General features: G+C 36.0%; 1 protein-coding gene across 6 annotated transcripts in view; it reads right to left on the reverse strand.

Annotated features, from left to right (window-relative positions):
* hivep2a (HIVEP zinc finger 2a) overlaps positions 1 to 18,027 on the reverse strand; it is a 115,342-nt gene that overhangs the window by 47,724 nt on the left and 49,591 nt on the right. The window contains exon 1 of one of the 6 annotated variants that reach the window (XM_056481315.1): positions 10,422 to 10,589. The exons of the other annotated variants lie outside the window; for them this stretch is intronic. The gene's annotated coding sequence lies outside the window, so the exon portion shown is untranslated. Of the gene's footprint in view, positions 1 to 10,421; positions 10,590 to 18,027 lie in introns of those variants that run through there. 6 annotated transcript variants of the gene reach the window in all.

An 18,027-nucleotide genomic window follows, 5' to 3' on the forward strand; every position in this document is an offset into this window, starting at 1 on the left:
TGTGACCAGCCTTATTTTCCACAAACCTGTTAAGAAAGGTTTTGTTGAAACGATTGCCTATAAAATCTTGTGTCCAGCATAGAGTGACTCATTCGCTGGATGATACATTTTATAGGGTACAATCCACCAGCTCGCTGTGTAAATCCAGATTTTTTCTACATTAATAATGGAGGCCACAGACTCTCAGAGAGCAGAGCGAGTCTGGGTGAGAAAAAGAAAAGGGGAATCAAATTTGATCTGTCTGACAGTGCTGTGTGAAAAGAAGAAGAGATTAAAAAAATACCTTGCTTAGAAAAAACTTTTACCTTTGAACCATGCCAGTTCAAGCAAGGTCGCCTGATAAATTTATGCCTTTGCAATAAAAAACCTGTAAATATACACTGTTAAAAGTCAAATCTGTACCTGGGAAAAAATCTGCACCGTGAATTGCTTTTATGTGAATCTCGATCGTGGCAAACTGATTTTCCGGCATGAAATGGTCCTGGAATGTGGTTTATTCAGGCCAGGAGAGACAGGTGGTCTCACCTGAGATTTCCTGGAATAAACCCACCATTTTCCTGGCTGTTCTTAAGCATCTCCGATTTGCAGAATTTCTAAAAGCCGCCTCACCTGAGCAAGAGTCTCTGTGTGTCTTTCATCTGAGAGTCTCTCAGTGTTGTCTGTTCATCCTTTCGGGCTGAGAATGTCATGAGACTCGCTGTCTCTTTCTCTCCATATGATGTCTTATCTGACCCCAGGCCTGGGCTAATGTCAGTGGGCCATCTGTGATAGGAACCCTGGGGCCCGAGTGGCAGAGGGCCACATGCCTGCCTGCCCACTTCCTGATTCAGCCCACACACTGGGCCTGGCCACTGCTATGACTGCACACACACATACAGTATGGCGCACACAAACACATACAGACACAGAAACGCTGCCGGCGGTACACACTCCAGTACTGAAATCTACATTAACATGCTTTAAGTCCAGGGGTCAGCATGACTGAACTCACTGCACACTCTCTGCTGCTGTACTTGGGGTTCTTCATATTTTGCATTTCAGAGCATACAGAGAAATGAAAATCAGCAGTAATATCAGGGACTAAAATTAAAACTCACTGATAGCATGTGCTGTACATGAAAGTGTAACTAGCCAGTAACTTTATTTTGTATTATTCCTAATATTGCATGTGAATGTTGCACTGTACTGTTTAGTGTGATGTTCAATTCACAAAGACTGTATTATAAACATGTAATCTGGTGGGCTGCAGTGTGGTCTTTTCACATGAGCAGAACATACTAATGGTGGTCAGAGTCGCTTATGAAAATTATGAATGCAATCTCATTGCAATTCGTAACTTTTTGATTTAGTGGCTAATTCGTATGAATTCGTAAGATTTAATTCGTACAATTTAGTACGATTTGCTCATCACCCAATGACGGTTGGGTTTAGGGGTGGAGTTGGGTGCCACGCCTTATTTTCAAAATCATAAGAATTCATACGAATTAGCCAGTAAACTGACAAAACGTAAAATACTTACGTTTTCTCCTGAGATGAGGCTGGAAAATTCAACTTACACTAAACGTTTTCACAAGTTTGTAGATGGTGCATGATTTATGTTCCTGTTATCAACAAAAATGAATCATTTTAAAACAGCACATTTCCCGGCAGTTTTCAAAAAAAAGTTAAAAGCTCAAAGGGAGAACAAACTTAAATAATGAAAATTGATAAATAATAATAATTCACAGCTTATGTTTATTAAGTACTTTACAATTCAGTGGTACCATCCATTTGTTATTGATTCATTTAATTTTAATCGTTTGATTTATCACTTATTATGCTACTACTTGCTACAACTACTACTATTAATAATAATAACAAATTAATAAAAATCAAGCTTACTGCTTGAATAGTATTTATATTACTATTACTAATACTATCGTATTTGCTAAACATTTTCAGTCACATGCATAACAAATCTTACAATAAGATATTCACATTTTTGCATAACATTTGTAAACTAAATAACAACAAAAAAAAGGATAGAAAGAAGAAAAACAAAGAACATAACATGACATGTACCATACATAACATGTCCCATAGAGAAGAGCAGTTTAGCTTTTGGTGTATATTCACAGTTCTGGTAGCTTTATGACTTGAAAGTCATTTAAGAGTTGAAAAAAAAATGATTATCAGCCTTGAAATTGAAGATGTTAGGCTTCCTCTCTGACCATTTACACTTGTGTATATGAAACTTGCCTAATAATATCAACAGATTTAACATAAACAGGAGATTCTTATCAATATCTTTTTATCTATGTAAAATTTGACATCTCTTTTATTAATAATAATTCTATGACCACTCAGTATATTAAATAGATATTCAACATCAAATCAGAAATATTTAACATGCATACAATCAAAAAACAAATGCATAACAGTCTCAACATCCATTCCGCAAAAAAACACATTCAGCAATAATTCTCCACTATCGATAGCAGAACCGTTAACGCCAGAGCTTATCGATACTTCTGTCTTTTATAATGTAGCACTGATACCGATAAAGTACCGAGTTCCGGTACCCATCCTTACCAGTAATGTTTGGCCTAATCAATATTTTCTGTTTCTACATGTCATTGGTGTTTACAGTATAGCTGATACTCCTCTCAGCTGACTATTTTCACTTTAGAACATTTTATAACTGTAGGTATAAGCTTATGAAAGAGCAAAGAGCTTTAAATTTAGAACAACAGTGTTTACATGGTGTACCTAAACATACTATTACTATTACTTACTATTATGAAAGACATTTTTGCCATTTGATAAATGCAATTACATTTTGAAGAAAATGTGAGGCATTTAGTGCATGCAGTTTTAAGAATTTTGCGTAGACTTTTAAAAAAAGTTGACACTGGCTATTAAAAATACTTGCATTTTTAGTCCCTGTAACAATCACTTAAGCCAGAACGCCACTTTATTATTGTCCAAAGCGAATCAGGAACTTAATCTCTGCATGGCATTCGTCTTTTCCACCTTCTCTCTCTCTTTCTCACTGAAATGTGAGTCACTGAGTGCTTGCCCATTTGGCTCAGACTAGGTATCCAGGTCTCACTGTTTGCCACAGATATCTGGCATTAGCCTGGACCGAACAGAAGGTATAGAGAGCTTAGCCCAGCCAGAGCCCAGGCCACAGACACAGGGAAAGGACGCAGGCAGGGTCTGTCCAACCTCCATCCACACACCTCCACACTCCTCTGGCACTCAGATCAGTGACATTTGCGTCACAAGGCACAGCTAGAGTAGGTTTGAATGAAAGCCTAAGCATTCATTATGAAAACCTGGCCATGCTGTTTCCATCAGACCCTGCTGTATTTGCCCTGTAGTTGCTCACCTATGGTTTCAAATGACGACAACAGTGCATTTCAGCAACCTTTTTTTTCTGGCTTTTATTACTGACGGTATAAAATGTATACATATATACAGGTGATATACTGTTTATTTGATTTCATTTAGATTAATTTTATTTAATTTTAATTTCCTTTTGCTTTGTCCCTGATTTATCATGGGTTGCCACAGCGGAGTGAACCACCTTTTCTTTTTTTAATTTCATTTTATTTTATTTCATTTAATTTCATTTTGCTTTGTTCCTTATCATGGGTTGCCACAGTGCAATGAACCACATTTAATTTTATTCATTTTCCTTCTGCTTTGTACTTGATTTATCATGGGTCGCCCCAGCGGAATGAACCACCTTTAATTTTGTTTTATTTTCATTCATTCATTCATTTTTGGCTTAGTCCCTATATTGATCCAGGGTCGCCACAACGGAATGAACAGTCAACTTATCCAGCATGTTTTACGCAGCTGATGCCCTTCCAGTTGCAACCCATCTCTGGGAAACATCCATACACACTCATACTCTCATACCCAATTCACCTATACCGCATGTCTTTAAATTGTGGGGGAAACTGGAGCACCCGGAGGAAACCCACACTATTGCAGGGAGAACATGCAAACTACACACAGAAGCGGCAACTGACCCAGCCGAGGCTCGAACCAGCGACCTTCTTGCTGTGAGGCGACAGCACTACCTACTGCGCCACTGCGTCGCTTTATTTTATAATTGTTTTGCTTGGTCCCTGATTTATTATGGGTCCCCACACTGGAATAAACCATCTTTTATTTAATTATTTTATTTTATTTTCACCACAGCGGAATGAACCACCTTTTATTTTATTTTATTCATTTTTCTTCTGCTTTGTCCCTGATTTATCATGGATCGCCACAGCGGAATGAATCACCTTTTATTTTATTTTATTTTATTTTATTCCTTCTGCTTTGTCATTTATTATGGATCGCCACAGTGGAATGAAGTAATGGTAATAAAATCAAAATAGGGATTAAAAAAATTATTAATACAACATTTCAATATAGCACTTTTAAAAAAAAATGTATGCAAAGAAATAAAATATCACAATACACAAAATATTACAAAACTGCTAGATATTATAAATACAGCTTCCATACAAAATATAATAAGACCAGTTGTATTGTGCTATGTTCACACTGATGGGAATAAGATGGAAAATGGCAAGTAAAACACGAATGCACTTAAACACATAACTTTTAAAAAATATAATAGAAAAAAAGAGTGAATAGGAAACAGCCACAAAATATGCAGACCATCTACACGTCAGCATAATTAATTCACAGAATAGCCACATTTACTCACACAAAGGTCAGAGGAGTTAATAGGGGCAAAATGCCAGTCGTGTCACCATGGACACACGGCTTCTCTCCTGTGCATCTCTCTAATGCAGTCTTGACTTTTCACCCACACCGATGCTCACTACACATTTATTCAAGTGTACAGATGCCAAACCCGTTGTCAAGGCACAACAAAACGCACAACTATTTCATCGGTATATGTCAGCACCTGACAAAAAGTTGCCTAAGTATCAGCACATGGATTCTTGGGATAAAAGAAAAGTGTTTCGATGTGCTGATTGAAGAGCCAAGTCATAGATCACGACTCACTGATTTTGGTTTGGTGAGTAATTCTGATTGCTAATAATTATACAGAATTATAATTGTCCTCAGTTTTTAAAATCTGTTTACTTTTTATCTGTTTTTAATTACACTGTATATTTATTCAAACTGTAAAGTAACATAATGGTTTGACTTGTTTGTGAAACTATAGCTCTTAGTTAGCAAACGTTTAGAAGAAGTGGGTTCCCCTTATGCATACTTTAATAAAACCAACCTTCCCAATTCAGTTAATGATTTTCTTCCAGTATTTTTAGCTTCAGGAATGTGAGTTTTACAAATCCACACATAAGTAAAATCAACAGATCTGTAAATATACTGAATAAAGCCCTTGTATATTATATTAATATTGTAATATAATAACAATATGGAAAAAATTATAATAAATTTTTCATATCACAACAATATAAACAGTTGAAGGTGTTTACTGGTACATTTGGTCTTTTGGATAAACTAATTTATTTTAGTTTGTCTGGATTAAAAGCAGTTTTTAATTAAGAAAAAAATTAAGGTTGAAATTATTAGGCCTGTACGCTAATCGGTCAGCTTGTATTTTGTTTATTATTTTTCGTATTCCGTTATTTGAATGTGTATTGGTTTATGCTTATTGTATAAATTTACTTGTTTCCGGTTGGGTTGAGTCGGAGGTCACGTGATCCTCCATGATTAATTTCACCTGCGAGAGTTGGTATAGACATCATGGTGAGATCTCAATGCAGACACATGTTAAATGCACCTGATTATTCTACTGATGGTTATCTGGCAAACACGGTAAGAGAAATATTGTTTGTATATTGTTTTGTTTATTTTGATACTTTTTTTTATAGTGTACAATAAATAAGACACATGGACATAAGTGTTTGGGAAGCATGGACTGTTTAATAAACAGCAGGTAGTTGCAAGGCCCCTTAAGAATTTTTTTAATCGGCTACAGAATAGACCAATAACTTGCCTAATTACACTAACTTGCATATTTAACCTAATTAATTTTGAATTAAGCTCTTAAATAGCACTTTAGCTGAATACTAGTATCTTGCAGATACCTAGTACAATATTACACTGTAAAACCCAACAGTCAACTTTATCAAATGAAATGAGTGTAGTTAACTCAAAATTGACTGAAATTTAATTCTACTCATTTGAAAAGAGTTTTGAACTCAGTGTTCAAGGTAATGAGTTAATAAATGGAGTAAGTTCACAGTACTCGTTAGGATTGGTTTTTGAACTTAAATGGTTTGTTGCAATCGGTTTCCTCAAACAGTTTGAGTTACCTTAACTTATTGGGTTTTATAGTGTAGATACTGTCATAATAGCAAAACCGAAGTAATAGTTATTTAATTTAGATATTAAGACTATTATGTTTAGAAATGTTAAGAAAAAATATCTTCCCTAAAACTACAAATTTTACAGGACAGCTAATAATTTAGCCATCAACCGTGCACTCTAAAAAATAACATGACAAAAAGCCATCACAACAAAAGCTTTTATGTAACTTATTTTAATATTATACTATATAACTTATTTTAATTTCGACTTAAATGTTTTAAGTTATACAAAGTTTAACTTATTTTTAGTCAGTTTGACTGAAGTTGAGATGACTAGAAAATATCATTTGATTCAAAAATAATTTAAGGCACTAATAATTGTTTTACAGTGTATGGATAATACAAGAATAGAGGTTTACTCTAGCTTTAGATTATTTATTTAATTATTTAATTGAAATTGAATTAACTTTCTTAAATGCATGAAGCTCTGAGCAATCACCTAGACATGAGCTATCATGAAAACTGGCTAAACTCAAAAGTCTTCTCAAAACAGTCTTGTACTATATATATATTTGTTCAATTTTAAAGTTAATGCAGGATTTTGTGCATTTTTCCATGAATGTTCAGCCATTCTCATGTAGCACCTGTGCAGTATGTCTGTCTGTACATCTGTGCTCCATCTCTGGCCTCTATAAAGGCTCCGTTTACACACTGTGCAGTATAGAAATGAAGAACGGAACAGATTCTTCTCAGGTGTACAGGTGGCCTCCTGCTGCCTGTACTTCTCTATTCATTTCAGAGCCGCTTTCAGCTTAGCCATTGAATGGTGGAATTTCTCATCAAAACACTATTTTATATAGTTCTAAGAAATCAGGTCTTTAACTGTAAATGGCTGATTCTAATCAGCATGCAAAGACATTTAACAACCACTTCGGTCTAAAAAGGAATGAAAATGTGTCATGATTAGAAGAAAAATGCATGCTAATGTGTGGAAACGAGTGGCGAGCTTTTTCTGCGGAGAAATCGTTTCATTCATGGAAACCGTGAAAAAAGGAAGTTTACAAAGACAGCAAATGCTGGAACAACACTGTGTAGGGCACACAAAAGAAGACAAGGTCAGCTGCTGAATGAAGTGCAGAGCCGTTGTGCTTGAGGGTTGGTCAAATATTTATATAGCATATTCTTTTATTTCAAAGGAATACCCTTATTTACTCTGGCCTAATGTCTTTGTGAAACTTTCTTTCTTCCATGAGGTACAAAAGAAGAATTTTAAATAATGTACTCATTGCCCTTCTCCTTGTATTTCCAGTGAATTAGTACCTAAGCTTTCAAGCACCAGAAAAAAACATATATATAATAATACGATAAAAGTAGCTCTACATGATTCATGCATTCCAAGACTTCTGAAGCTATAGAGAAGCTGAAGCATCTGAAGAGGGAAATGTAAGTTGCTTTCTTCACTAGCTTACCTTTGACCATTCTTCAGTTAAGTAGTGATGAATGATTCATAAACAATCAGTGCTTTTTAACAATCTACAGCTGTTTTCAGCAATTAATTTTAAAAAACATGAATATTAGATAAATATTTAAGCAGCTGAAGCAACAATAAAGATCATTTATCAAATTATTTGATAAGATTTTCAAAACCTGAATGATTTGTTTGAAACTGAAGCATTTGATTTAGTTTAGTACCTCCGTGACCCAGAAGAAGTGGTTCACAAGTTCAGTGGGTTAAGTCAGTGGTCCTCAACCACCAGGCCATCGATCAATTGGTACCGGGCTGCACAAAAAATCATTAATTATTTCCGTTTTATTTATTATCTGAGTCTTAATGATCTTTTATAAAAAAAAAACTTTTATTTTGAAAAATGACCATATTATCTCGCTTGCATCTCGGTCATTTGAGTGCTCAAATTTAACCCACAAGCAGCAAAATGAGTAAGAAACGGATGTCATTGGAAAGTTTCTTTGCTAAGGGGAAAAGGCTCAGTGAAGGACCTGCGAACTGCCAAGGAATGGATCCGCAACCCATTTGACAACAAATCAAGTGATCCCACCATGTCTGTGCAAGAAGATCAACTGCTGGAGATCGCAAATGACGGCGGCCTTTTAGGGGCTACCCGCATATCGTGTCTTTTCTAGAGTTCACGCAAGTTTGTTTTTCCAATGGAGGTGCGCGGCTTCCTGGTGAACCAAGTTGAATGAATACAACGAGTCACGTGACAAGAACTGCTTCAGCTTGTATGGAATATACACATTTCGGTAGACTAATTATCTCAGACAAACACAGAACATACTACAGTGCATTGTCATTTTCTACGTAAATAAAACTTGTATCAGAGTGACAGCAATGTTTTAAAAACGGAAACGGTAGCAACGTAAGTGGCGAGAGCGTCAAAGTAGCCGGAAGTCATTCATTTTCAATGGGATTTGGCAGCGATAATCGTGAGGAGCAGCATAGCGTGTCTTCGTCTACTTCGTCTACTACTACTACTACTACTACTACTAATAATAATAATAATAATAATAATAATAATAATAATAGTAATAAATAATCTTGCTTTGTATTCCACTAGAAAAGTCTGGAATTAAATCAGAGTAAGTAAAAGTTGACTTCTTCAGATAAATTATTGCTTTAAATGAATCCTTTATAACCGGAACAGTAAATTAGGGAGATCATAATGGGAACCCCCTTCCAAGTCTTTAGTTAATTTTCACAAATCCAGAAACCAAGATTTTGGGCTAATCAAACAATGCTAAGCAGAAAACAAGCAGGAAAGAATGCAGTGCCACAAAGCTGGACACGATTACATCCTGTCCCGTTGCCAAGACAGAGCAATTGATGAAGCGGGTCTGTATCGAGTTGTTGTGCACAAGGGTCTGCTGTAATCCCGTGAGTGCAGTGGTGGCAGTCTAACATCGCATTACACTCACGTTCATAGCCGGACAGAGCTCCCACTCCTCTCAGTAATTGCTCTCTTTCACGCTGACAGGTCAAAAGGATCTACCGTGGCAGACTTCCCTCCATTGACACACTTGTTCAGAACCCAAGGGGAAAAGTGCAGATTCCAAACAAACTATTTACGCAAAGCAATCCATAAACAAGAATTGCTTGAAATTCCTTGACATGCGTCAAACAGGGCATTTTCCGAACCCCGCCACAGGGACACATCTCCAAACTACAGTAAAGCAGACAAATCCAGAGTGTGAAGTATTTGTGAATGGAAAATGCTTTAGCACGCTTGGCAGGGAGGATCGTTCCACTGCTTATCAGACAGACTATTACGATTCTTCCTCTCTGCACAAGCAGACACACAACAGTAGGAGGAGGAGGAAAGAAAACGAAGAGGATATGCTCTTTTGACCTGCTTCTCAAGGTCGCTGTCGAAGAGATTCAGCATGGTACATGCTAGGTACATGCATAGTGTTTGAAGAAATCCATGCATCTGTAAACTAGGGCTGGGATACGTGTGCCTGTGACATTTGCCGGGTGTTCCCCTGCATTATCGCTGGAGCCTTCCCTCACATAATGAATTATACCATGCTGATAAAGCAGACAGCTGTGTTGGGGGGTGAGCGGGGGGGTTGCATACACAGAGACAGATGAGACGCATTGTGCAAACAAGCATTTTTTAATAATTCCCACAGCAACTGATGGATGATGTGAGGCATGTGAACTCAGTGGGGAATTTGGTGGGGGTATGTGAGGGGTGTCCCTGACATTCCTCTCTGCACAGACTGCGAGGATGCATTGGTATCTATGGAAGTCAAACAGCTATGTACCATCCATGCCATAACAATAAGTGTGAGAATAAGCAGAGGAGAGAACAATGAAAGAAAAGGACGTGCACAGGAACAAGATTCCTAACAAACACAAGACTTAAATCGCAGTGTTAATATTACTGCAACATGCAAGGGAATAGAGCAAGTGGAGACTCTGTCACTGACAGCTTGCTGCATCCCACGGATAAACAGCAAACGCACGCTCCTCCGCTCCCTTTCCAGTCCTCACGCTTCACATCATCACCCCTTTCAGTTTACAAACACACACACGGGGATATCACCTCTCCGATCAACGCTAGATAGACACCCAACACAACAAGCTGGAAAAAAATAGATTTGTGAACCAACCTGGCTTTTCAAGGTCCTCAGTCAACCACAACATTCCGCCGATCTCAAATTCCCCTTGTCCATTCTAGGAGGTCGGGAATAAAACGACAGCCAGCCCCAGCCGAAACTCCCATCAATCAGAAGGCTCTCGCTGATAGAGCGTATACTAGGAGACCTACTGATGTAAGCTAGTCACCAGAGAAAATACCCAGTCGTGACGCATATCCAGGAACAAAAATAGCTCTGGGGCCCCAAGAGGGATTATACAACAGACTACGCTGAGAGGTACTTTTGCAGTGCCTGCTCTTCTGGGCTGTTTTTGTGCTTTATAAGTCGCAAAAAATCTGGATGCGAGCACAAATATATGGAACAAAGTACTTTACACAAATCACAGACACCCGTTTGCACACTCGCTTGTGTTTGCATGCAGCAACACTTAGGTCTTATCGGGCAACACTTAAATTACAGTCTGGCCTCTGTGTCTTTGACCTGGGAATCGTCCACAGAGTGTGGTGTATAACTTCATGGTATCACCCCTCACCCCTCCCTCCGCCACCTCCCGCAGGGCTATAAATAGCTCACCAGGCTATTTCTTACAAAATCCCTTTATAGATGTGCTTTCACCGATCACTCTCGGCCAGGCCCAGAGACTGATATGATTATCGTTTAGATCGCAGCTTGTAATTGCGCATCTGTGCGAGCGTGCATGCATTTAGCAAAGGGTTATCTGACGTGAACAGAACAAATGGTGACATTGCACAGGTGTGCAGTGTGACAATCCCGAAGATTTTGCAGAGGAACCGGCTGCAGAACGGCCACCCCTTTCACCGCAGGGAACATTAATTCAAACTTATGCTAATATATTTACCTCCGCCACACTGTGTCATAAGTGACAGCAATGCAGCCCTTTTGAGGGTCACCTGAATGAGCTGTCAGCTAAAGAGTTATGACCACATTGGCCCACAGCTGTGGCGCTGTTCCAGCGAGCTTTTACTCAACCTGCGGGATGACATCAAGCTGTCAGGAGTCACCATGATAACGACCATCCCGGTTATCCCAAAGATGAATCAGTTAATCACATCTGCGAGCTAAACATGCCCAGCTATCCAGCAGACTTTTGCCCTTACCACAGAATCCAATTTACGCAGCTAAATATATTTGACCAGGTCTAACCTCTAGAGAGTGTCTCTGTGACTAAACGAGAATCGGGCCAACCGGGAGCCAGGATCCCTTGTGACATCGCCCCATCAGAAATACAGAGAAGTAAAAAAAAAAACAATAAAAAGGACCAAAAACAGTTCCCTGGGGGTTCTCACTCACTGTTTGAACAAGTCCTTCTGTAAACATCTCTGCTGGTTTAGTTAACGATATTAAAATGTGTTGGATTGTTTTTGATAAATTCTTTGCTCTGATTATTCAATGCCACTATTGGTCAATTAAAAGGGAATGCAAATATGAATTGGTCAATGCAAAAATGAAAATAACCTCATTATTAAAGGTGCAGTATGGAAGTTTGACACCCAGTGGTTGAACTAGGTATTGCATTCCTGGATCAAAACAAACGCAAGCGCAGGATGCCAGATTGAGGACCAACAAGGTTGATTTAAATTGTGTCCTATATAAAACCAACGGCATGCAATAAAAAATATATTCTCTGTATTAAAAAGAGTTTTTGGCCTAACCAACACCTTGAATTAATATATTAGAAATGGCTTCAATTTCTTGCATCTAAACAACAGAAAACAGACTATAATTACCTCAGGTTACACCTAATTTGCTTTATTCAGTGTTAAATGCTAACAATGAGTTTGAATGGCATTTTACATGACATGTATTGTCTTACTACTAAAAGCAGTAGCAGATAGTTCACCTCAGATCTTGAAAAAAAAAATTGAATTGAACTTTAGGCTCAAAACCAACACATATGAGTGATTCAGCATGCACATTTAAAAATGTTAAAGAGGTTTAATATGTATTAATTAGATTATAAACCTTACCATTTTGTGAGTGAGTGCATATTCTGTACTTCTGAATGGCTGTATTTAAATTTCTGTCGTGTTTTGTCTGGTGCAAACAGCCAAATAGCTTATCACTGCAAATCTTGTCACTTAACATGTTGTTAGGACACGGAGTTACAATGTAACCTGCTCACCTAATGTTTACGCTCGTAATATTTATATTATTTGCTAATTAACAAAATCATGTGGAACTCTGAATCTGCATCTCATTTCGGAGTCTGCTACTGTCCACCGGAGGTCGCATTTCAGTCACAGCTGCATGCTCTCAGACCCTTTCTGAATGATGAATGAAATTTGCAATTTTCCAACAAAGCAACCTGGGGTACAGAAATACAATTGGCAAAACTGGCATTGGGCGGGTAAAAACAACTAAAACAAAGACAGCGTTCCAGCACGGAAAGCACATTTTCAAAGCAGAATATTTGACTTCAGCATTGTTTTTCAGATTGATAAGTATGTTCATTTAGCATGTTTCTTAAATATCTGCAAACATATTATGGTATTTTTATGCTTTAGAAAAGTCAAAAACTTACATACAGCACCTTTAATTCTCCCTCATGTGGTTTGAAACCATGAGTTTCTTCTCTTGAACACAAAAGAATATATTTTGAAGAATGCTAGTTGTATTAATGCTGGGACTTATCAACGTTTGTAATAGGAAACAAAATTACTATGGAATTCAATATTTGTGTTCAACAGAAGAAAGAAACTCAAACAAGTTTTGAACCAGTGAAGGGTGAATAAATGATTAAAGATTGTGCAGTTTTGGGTGAATATCCCTTTAACAATCCTTAAAATTATTTATTTAAATTGACAATGCACAAACTGAGTTCATATAACATTTTTTAAAAGCGTACTGCCATTTAAAGTTGATTTTAACTGAAATGTTCAGGAACACATATGCTACTGTAAATACTGTAAACAATGGAAAGGCATTTCCAGATATTAATATCTCTTATCTAAATCAATATTTGTCTATGTTTTGTTGAAAGATCATGTGGTTTTCACTACGGGCGTACGTGATAAAGAGGACATCTGTTCACTGTAGAGAAATACAGAGCAGTCTTCACTGTTTTGTTGCTCAAATTAATTATTCATCCGCTATCTGTGGCCACGAGCATACACAAACTCTTACCAAATGCAGTAACACATAATAGTGCAATTCTTGCTAAACTAGGCAGGTGAAGTTTCGTTAATATTTAACTACAGAGTATGTGATTGCCCTTGATCTAAAAAAAAAAAATACGCATCGGTCTACATTCTGCCTACACGTACTGAAGGTGTCCCTCAACCAGACAATGTGCTGAGTGTGAGAGCAAATAAAAAAAGACTGCATTGCCATCCATGCAGACAGGTACGGGCCTGTCATGTTCACGGTAATGGTCAGAGAGGAGATAGCGGTCTAGGACGAGATCTAGGGCGGAATGGACGTCTGGCTGTTTCTTTGCATCATCCTCAGTAAGCATGCAGTCTGACAGCTCTGTGGCCAGGGGACAATAGGACAGGAACAAGATCTCAGCTGGCATTAGTGCTGAATGAACAAGTTTAATGGCGAAGGTGAGGCTCTGGACCCTTGCCAAGCTGTGAGCTCTTCTCTAATCAGCAGGGACTCGAGGGAGATGAAGGATCCTCCCGTCACCACAGTAAACTCTGCTTACCTCACAACCCTCCTGCTGGGATTAGCATTTATTTTTCCCTTTCTCATGGACATTTTCCCTCAGTGACGTTAATGTTAAATCTATTGCTCTAACTACCTTGTGAAGTGTCCTCACGGTCTGAGTGGCACTAGGGTGCGATTACTGTTACCGTCCTAAACCTTTGAACTTTTTGACACTGACATATTGCAGCTGATTAGTCATGGTATTATTCATAAGAGTATCTTACTACATCAGCAACCACAGAGAATACAGTAAAGTTAGACGCCTTATGAAATGAGATGCTTGAGCAAGATATGTCAACCACTCTTTCTTGCATATTTAGCATGTGTTAATTCTAAGATCAGATGGATTTGGGTGTTGAGCGGTGGATTATACTTGTAAGCAAAATCAATCATAGGTTTCCCAAGAGCATTTCGATCTGTTCATCTTAAGTGATTGTACTTGTGATGGTTTTCGTTAATTATATACTAATATAGCAAACTATAATATGCAAATATGTATTTTAATGTAAAACATATCTTTCTATCCGCACACACATGATTGTGCACAAATAGTATATGCATGAATAGTAATAAGAGTAATGTTTATGATATGTAAATTTTAAAATGATAATATTAATAATAAACTATTAATAACAACAATTACCACCACCAACAACTATGTGTTATGATGTATTAATTGTCTTTGGTAAATATATTTATTCTTATTAATGTTGTTATTGTTGTTATTATGCATGAAACTGAATCAATAAATTACATAATAAGAAAACAAATAAAGTAATATTTATAAAAATAATAATAATAATATTTATTATTATTATTATGGATAAAACTGAATCAATACACATAAAATAGATAAATAAACTAATATTTATAATTATTATTATTGTTATTATTAATATTATTATTAATATGGATAAAACTGAATCAATACATTACATAAGAAAACAAATAAATAAACTAATAATTATTATTACTATTAATATTGTTATATTAATATTATTATTATGATTAAGGATAAAACTGAATCAATACATTACACAAGAAAACGAATAAATAAACAAATATTTATTATTGTTATTATCACTGTTATTATTATTATTATCATTATTATTGTTATTATCGTGGATAAAACTAAATCAACGCATTACATAATAAGAAAACAAATAAATAAACTAATATTTATAATAATATCTATTATTATTATTATTATTATTATTAAGGTTAAAACTGAATCAATACTTAACACAAGAAAAGGAATAAATAAATGATTTATAATTATTATTATTTTATTATTATTATGGATAAAACTAAATCAATATATTACATAATAAGAAAACAAATTAATAAACCAATATTTATAATTACTTGTATTTTTATTGTTGTTATTATTATTATTATTATTATTATTATTATTATTATTATTATGGATAAAAATTAATCAATACATTACATAAGAAAACAAACTAATATTTATTATTATTATTATTATTAATATTATGCATGAAACTGAATTAATATATTACATAATAAGAATATGAATAAACTAATATGAATTATTAATATTATTATTTTTATTATTATTATGCATGAACCTAAATCAATACATTACATAATAAGAATACAAATAAATAAACTAATATTAATTTTTATTTTTAATCATTGTCATTATTATACATTATCTACTATATAAATAGTAATAGTAAATAAATAGGGCATCTTTGTGGCACAGTGGGTAGCACGATCGCCTCACAGCAAGAAGGTCGATGGTTCAAGCCTCCGCTGGGTGTGTTGGCATTTCTGTGTGGAGTTTGCATGTTCTCCCTGTGTTGGTGTGGGTTTCCAACACAGTCCAAAGACATGCTCTATAGAGTAGGTGACTTGAATAAGCTAAGTTGGCTGTAGTGTATGTGTGTGAATGCAAGAGTATATGGGTGTTTCCCAGTGATGGGTTGCGGCTGGAAGGGCATCCGTTGTGTACAACATATGCTGGATAAGTTGCCGGTTCATTCCGCTGTGGCGACCCCTGATTAATAAAGGGACTAAGCCGAAAGGAAAATGAATGAGTAAATAAATATATATACTACTAATAATAAAATGTTTTTTTTAAACTCAGCATATATTTAACAGCAAAATAATTTGAATTAATAATAACAGACTGTAATTTTTTATTATTTTATATAAAAAATATTATCATTGTTATTATTATTACTATTATTATTATTATTATTATTATTATTATGATTTGTAGTTGTAATAGTAGCACTAGCATTTGTATTAGTATTACTATGTTACAGACCCAATAATGACTGGAAACTTTAATTTCCCCAGTACACCTATTCAATTAAGTAATTGCATGAAGTATTGATTTCCCATAGACATAGACGACAGTCTAAGAAAGACAACTTCTTATATCTGTACCAAAGTGTTTTTCTTATTAATACTGAACATTTAAAAGTTTCTCTGTCACAACATGCTTGCATCACACGACTGCCTGTCTTTAAGTCTATTTGCGGAGCTCTAATGAAAAGGCATCTGTTTAGAACGGAAATGAGGGATGTTTTGTTTCCATGCTTTGGTGACAACAGAAGTTTGTGCCTTCAGGAACCATCAATCCTCCAGAGTGGTGATTGTCAAGAGAGCGTGCAATTGTATATAACTCTAAAAAAAGCTACCGAATCAGCAGGGTACATCCTGAAAACACTTCTCCGGGGCCTGTTTTACTTTATCAGTCATTTATTCACATTTGCTGGAAGTACCAGGGTCGTGAAAAGATGCTTAAAGAGGGAAAAAATCATGCAATGGTGGATAACTAGAGCAGAGAAAATTGGGAGGCAACCTGTGCTGGGTCTCATTTGTAACGCTGCACTGTATTTTCCATCAGATCCCTGAAGCGCATGAGAACAGGACACAGCCAACTGCTTCAAAACAACCAACGAAGCACACAATTAGAGCATGTTAACAGAACAGAGAGGTTTGCAGATTCAGTGCGTGATTAACCTGAAGATGGTCTGGAAGTGATGCACAAAAAAGCACCGCAGTATCCAATTAACACAAAACATCGCACCTATCAAATAGCTACACTGTGTTTCTCCGTAAGGAACGTGATAATTCAGCTGTAAATAGACGGTGATTGTGAGGAGAGAGAGAAAGAAATTATATTACTAGATTATGTCAGATATGAGAGAAATTAATCAGTGAGAATTGAACCACGATGAACCAAAGCTAAAAGGAATGTGGCATTTTATATCCAATATGATATCATGTACAAAAATAATGAAATCTAAACCAGACTGTAAAGGCTTGGCATGCCGTACAAAAATGCTTTATATTGTATTTGAATTGTTGTTATTATTATTATTATTATTGTATTTTCCATGTTCACCTTGTTATATTTTTTATTATATTTATTGATTTAATTGTTTATTTAATTGTAAATCATGTTTATTTATTTATTTTTTATACTGTTAAACTAAATTAAAATTACATCTTTGCCAACAATATTTGACAACTAACTAACTAAATTACTCTCCCCGTGTTGACGTGGGTTTCCTCTGGATACTCCGGTTTCCCCCACAAGTCCAAAGACATGCGCTATAGGTCAACTGGGTAAACAAAATTGGCCGTAGTGTATGTATGTGAATGAGAGTGTATGGATGTTTCCCAGTGACGGGTTGCAGCTGGAAGAGCATCCGCTGCGTAAAAAACATATGCTGGATAAGTTGGCAGGTCATTCGGCTGTGGCGACGCCAGATTATTAAAGGGACTAAACCGAAAAGAAAATGAATGAATGAATGATTATTATTATTGTTGTTAATGTTATTATCGCTATATACACACACCTTTTAACTATGTATTTACATTTACACCAAATAGCTATAGTTTGTGTGTATATTGCATAGCTATGCAAAATAAAGACATTTTTACTGGATGAACTGGATTTACTAGTTGT

This window comes from Danio aesculapii, chromosome 20, assembly GCF_903798145.1.
Source record: "Danio aesculapii chromosome 20, fDanAes4.1, whole genome shotgun sequence".
Taxonomy (NCBI): Eukaryota; Metazoa; Chordata; class Actinopteri; order Cypriniformes; family Danionidae; genus Danio; species Danio aesculapii.